Source organism: Pseudophryne corroboree, unplaced genomic scaffold (assembly GCF_028390025.1).
Source record: "Pseudophryne corroboree isolate aPseCor3 unplaced genomic scaffold, aPseCor3.hap2 scaffold_138, whole genome shotgun sequence".
Classification (NCBI taxonomy): Eukaryota; Metazoa; Chordata; class Amphibia; order Anura; family Myobatrachidae; genus Pseudophryne; species Pseudophryne corroboree.
This window is the reverse complement of record NW_026968006.1, coordinates 556,679-562,879: the sequence shown is the minus strand read 5'-3', so window position 1 is coordinate 562,879 and position 6,201 is coordinate 556,679.

The following is a 6,201-nucleotide window of genomic DNA, read 5'->3' as shown; positions in this document are numbered from 1 at the left end:
CTAGAATTAAAATTTTAAAGCCTCCTGTTAGGCCATCAGCTACACGACATAGCCCTGAATTTTCCAAAGCGCAGCTCTTTGCAAAAGAGAGATATTTGCAAGGAAAAGCTGTCTTGTACCTTTGCATTTTTCTCCCAAACGAAGGTCACTAGAAAGAAAATTTTAAAGCCTCCTGTTAGGCCATCATCTACACGACATAGCCCTGAATTTTCCAATGCGTAGCTCTTTGCAAAAGAGAGATATTGGCAAGGAAAAGCTATCTTGTACCTTTGCATTTTTCTCCCAAACGAAGGACACTAGAATTAAAATTTTAAAGCCTCCTGTTAGGCCATCATCTACACGACATAGCCCTGAATTTTCCAATGCGCAGCTCTTTGCAAAAGAGAGATATTGGCAAGGAAAAGCTGTCTTGTACCATTGCATTTTTCTCCCAAACGAAGGACACTAGAAAGAAAATTTTAAAGCCTCCTGTTAGGCCATCATCTACACGACATAGCCCTGAATTTTCCAATGCGCAGCTCTTTGCAAAAGAGAGATATTGGCAAGGAAAAGCTGTCTTGTACCTTTGCATTTTTCTCCCAAACGAAGGACACTAGAAAGAAAATTTTAAAGCCTCCTGTTAGGCCATCATCTACACGACATAGCCCTGAATTTTCCAATGCGTAGCTCTTTGCAAAACAGAGATATTGGCAAGGAAAAGCTGTCTTGTATCTTTGCATTTTTCTCCCAAACGAAGGACACTAGAAAGAAAATTTTAAAGCCTCCTGTTAGGCCATCATCTACACGACATAGCCCTGATTTTTCCAATGCGCAGCTCTTTGCAAAAGAGAGATATTGGCAAGGAAAAGCTGTCTTGTACCATTGCATTTTTCTCCCAAACGAAGGACACTAGAAAGAAAATTTTAAAGCCTCCTGTTAGGCCATCATCTACACGACATAGCCCTGAATTTTCCAATGCGCAGCTCTTTGCAAAAGAGAGATATTGGCAAGGAAAAGCTGTCTTGTACCTTTGCATTTTTCTCCCAAACGAAGGACACTAGAATTAAAATTTTAAAGCCTCCTGTTAGGCCATCATCTACACGACATAGCCCTGAATTTTCCAATGCGCAGCTCTTTGCAAAAGAGAGATATTGGCATGGAAAAGCTGTCTTGTACCTTTGCATTTTTCTCCCAAACGAAGGACACTAGAATTAAAATTTTACAGCCTCCTGTTATGCCATAATCTACACGACATAGCCCTGAATTTTCCAATGCGCAGCTCTTTGCAAAAGAGAGATATTGGCAAGGAAAAGCTGTCTTGTACCTTTGCATTTTTCTCCCAAACGAAGGACACTAGAATTAAAATTTTAAAGCCTCCTGTTATGCCATCATCTACACGACATATCCCTGAATTTTCCAATGCGCAGCTCTTTGCAAAAGAGAGATATTGGCAAGGAAAAGCTGTCAGGTACCTTTGCATTTTTCTCCCAAACGAAGGACACTAGAATTAAAATTTTAAAGCCTCCTGTTAGGCCATCATCTACACGACATAGCCCTGAATTTTCCAATGCGCAGCTCTTTGCAAAAGAGAGATATTGGCAAGGAAAAGCTGTCTTGTACCTTTGCATTTTTCTCCCAAACGAAGGTCACTAGAAAGAAAATTTTAAAGCCTCCTGTTAGGCCATCATCTACACGACATAGCCCTGAATTTTCCAATGCGTAGCTCTTTGCAAAAGAGAGATATTGGCAAGGAAAAGCTATCTTGTACCTTTGCATTTTTCTCCCAAACGAAGGACACTAGAATTAAAATTTTAAAGCCTCCTGTTAGGCCTTCATCTACACGACATAGCCCTGAATTTTCCAATGCGCAGCTCTTTGCAAAAGAGAGATATTGGCAAGGAAAAGCTGTCTTGTACCATTGCATTTTTCTCCCAAACGAAGGACACTAGAAAGAAAATTTTAAAGCCTCCTGTTAGGCCATCATCTACACGACATAGCCCTGAATTTTCCAATGCGCAGCTCTTTGCAAAAGAGAGATATTGGCAAGGAAAAGCTGTCTTGTACCTTTGCATTTTTCTCCCAAACGAAGGACACTAGAAAGAAAATTTTAAAGCCTCCTGTTAGGCCATCATCTACACGACATAGCCCTGAATTTTCCAATGCGTAGCTCTTTGCAAAAGAGAGATATTGGCAAGGAAAAGCTGTCTTGTACCTTTGCATTTTTCTCCCAAACGAAGGACACTAGAAAGAAAATTTTAAAGCCTCCTGTTAGGCCATCATCTACACGACATAGCCCTGATTTTTCCAATGCGCAGCTCTTTGCAAAAGAGAGATATTGGCAAGGAAAAGCTGTCTTGTACCATTGCATTTTTCTCCCAAACGAAGGACACTAGAAAGAAAATTTTAAAGCCTCCTGTTAGGCCATCATCTACACGACATAGCCCTGAATTTTCCAATGCGCAGCTCTTTGCAAAAGAGAGATATTGGCAAGGAAAAGCTGTCTTGCACCTTTGCATTTTTCTCCCAAACGAAGGACACTAGAAATAAAATTTTAAAGCCTCCTGTTAGGCCATCATCTACACGACATAGCCCTGAATTTTCCAATGCGTAGCTCTTTGCAAAAGAGAGATATTGGCAAGGAAAAGCTGTCTTGTACCTTTGCATTTTTCTCCCAAACGAAGGACACTAGAATTAAAATTTTAAAGCCTCCTGTTAGGCCATCATCTACACGACATAGCCCTGATTTTTCCAATGCGCAGCTCTTTGCAAAAGAGAGATATTGGCAAGGAAAAGCTGTCTTGTACCATTGCATTTTTCTCCCAAACGAAGGACACTAGAAAGAAAATTTTAAAGCCTCCTGTTAGGCCATCATCTACACGACATAGCCCTGAATTTTCCAATGCGCAGCTCTTTGCAAAAGAGAGATATTGGCAAGGAAAAGCTGTCTTGTACCTTTGCATTTTTCTCCCAAACGAAGGACACTAGAAAGAAAATTTTAAAGCCTCCTGTTAGGCCATCATCTACACGACATAGCCCTGATTTTTCCAATGCGCAGCTCTTTGCAAAAGAGAGATATTGGCAAGGAAAAGCTGTCTTGTACCATTGCATTTTTCTCCCAAACGAAGGACACTAGAAAGAAAATTTTAAAGCCTCCTGTTAAGCCATCATCTACACGACATAGCCCTGAATTTTCCAATGCGCAGCTCTTTGCAAAAGAGAGATATTGGCAAGGAAAAGCTGTCTTGTACCTTTGCATTTTTCTCCCAAACGAAGGACACTAGAATTGAAATTTTAAAGCCTCCTGTTAGGCCATCATCTACACGACATAGCCCTGAATTTTCCAATGCGCAGCTCTTTGCAAAAGAGAGATATTGGCAAGGAAAAGCTGTCTTGTACCATTGCATTTTTCTCCCAAACGAAGGACACTAGAAAGAAAATTTTAAAGCCTCCTGTTAGGCCATCATCTACACGACATAGCCCTGAATTTTCCAATGCGCAGTTCTTTGCAAAAGAGAGATATTGGCAAGGAAAAGCTGTCTTGTACCTTTGCATTTTTCTTCCAAACGAAGGACACTAGAAAGAAAATTTTAAAGCCTCCTGTTAGGCCATCATCTACACGACATAGCCCTGAATTTTCCAATGCGCAGCTCTTTGCAAAAGAGAGATATTGGCAAGGAAAAGCTGTCTTGTACCTTTGCATTTTTCTCCCAAACGAAGGACACTAGAAAGAAAATTTTAAAGCCTCCTGTTAGGCCATCATCTACACGACATAGCCCTGAATTTTCCAATGCGTAGCTCTTTGCAAAAGAGAGATATTGGCAAGGAAAAGCTGTCTTGTACCTTTGCATTTTTCTCCCAAACGAAGGACACTAGAATTGAAATTTTAAAGCCTCCTGTTAGGCCATCATCTACACGACATAGCCCTGAATTTTCCAATGCGCAGCTCTTTGCAAAAGAGAGATATTGGCAAGGAAAAGCTGTCTTGTACCTTTGCATTTTTCTCCCAAACGAAGGACACTAGAAAGAAAATTTTAAAGCCTCCTGTTAGGCCATCATCTACACGACATAGCCCTGAATTTTCCAATGCGTAGCTCTTTGCAAAAGAGAGATATTGGCAAGGAAAAGCTGTCTTGTACCTTTGCATTTTTCTCCCAAACGAAGGACACTAGAATTGAAATTTTAAAGCCTCCTGTGAGGCCATCATCTACACGACATAGCCCTGAATTTTCCAATGCGCAGCTCTTTGCAAAAGAGAGATATTGGCAAGGAAAAGCTGTCTTGTACCATTGCATTTTTCTCCCAAACGAAGGACACTAGAAAGAAAATTTTAAAGCCTCCTGTTAGGCCATCATCTACACGACATAGCCCTGAATTTTCCAATGCGCAGCACTTTGCAAAAGAGAGATATTGGCAAGGAAAAGCTGTCTTGTACCATTGCATTTTTCTCCCAAACGAAGGACACTAGAAAGAAAATTTTAAAGCCTCCTGTTAGGCCATCATCTACACGACATAGCCCTGAATTTTCCAATGCGTAGCTCTTTGCAAAAGAGAGATATTGGCAAGGAAAAGCTGTCTTGTACCATTGCATTTTTCTCCCAAACGAAGGACACTAGAAAGAAAATTTTAAAGCCTCCTGTTAGGCCATCATCTACACGACATAGCCCTGAATTTTCCAAAGCGCAGCTCTTTGCAAAAGAGAGATATTGGCAAGGAAAAGCTGTCTTGTACCTTTGCATTTTTCTCCCAAACGAAGGTCACTAGAAAGAAAATTTTAAAGCCTCCTGTTAGGCCATCATCTACACGACATAGCCCTGAATTTTCCAATGCGTAGCTCTTTGCAAAAGAGAGATATTGGCAAGGAAAAGCTATCTTGTACCTTTGCATTTTTCTCCCAAACGAAGGACACTAGAATTAAAATTTTAAAGCCTCCTGTTAGGCCATCATCTACACGACATAGCCCTGAATTTTCCAATGCGCAGCTCTTTGCAAAAGAGAGATATTGGCAAGGAAAAGCTGTCTTGTACCTTTGCATTTTTCTCCCAAACGAAGGACACTAGAAAGAAAATTTTAAAGCCTCCTGTTAGGCCATCATCTACACGACATAGCCCTGAATTTTCCAATGCGTAGCTCTTTGCAAAAGAGAGATATTGGCAAGGAAAAGCTGTCTTGTATCTTTGCATTTTTCTCCCAAACGAAGGACACTAGAAAGAAAATTTTAAAGCCTCCTGTTAGGCCATCATCTACACGACATAGCCCTGATTTTTCCAATGCGCAGCTCTTTGCAAAAGAGAGATATTGGCAAGGAAAAGCTGTCTTGTACCATTGCATTTTTCTCCCAAACGAAGGACACTAGAAAGAAAATTTTAAAGCCTCCTGTTAGGCCATCATCTACACGACATAGCCCTGAATTTTCCAATGCGCAGCTCTTTGCAAAAGAGAGATATTGGCAAGGAAAAGCTGTCTTGTACCTTTGCATTTTTCTCCCAAACGAAGGACACTAGAATTAAAATTTTAAAGCCTCCTGTTAGGCCATCATCTACACGACATAGCCCTGAATTTTCCAATGCGCAGCTCATTGCAAAAGAGAGATATTGGCATGGAAAAGCTGTCTTGTACCTTTGCATTTTTCTCCCAAACGAAGGACACTAGAATTAAAATTTTACAGCCTCCTGTTATGCCATCATCTACACGACATAGCCCTGAATTTTCCAATGCGCAGCTCTTTGCAAAAGAGAGATATTGGCAAGGAAAAGCTGTCTTGTACCTTTGCATTTTTCTCCCAAACGAAGGACACTAGAAAGAAAATTTTAAAGCCTCCTGTTAGGCCATCATCTACACGACATAGCCCTGAATTTTCCAATGCGTAGCTCTTTGCAAAAGAGAGATATTGGCAAGGAAAAGCTGTCTTGTACCTTTGCATTTTTCTCCCAAACGAAGGACACTAGAATTGAAATTTTAAAGCCTCCTGTTAGGCCATCATCTACACGACATAGCCCTGAATTTTCCAATGCGCAGCTCTTTGCAAAAGAGAGATATTGGCAAGGAAAAGCTGTCTTGTACCATTGCATTTTTCTCCCAAACGAAGGACACTAGAAAGAAAATTTTAAAGCCTCCTGTTAGGCCATCATCTACACGACATAGCCCTGAATTTTCCAATGCGTAGCTCTTTGCAAAAGAGAGATATTGGCAAGGAAAAGCTGTCTTGTACCATTGCATTTTTCT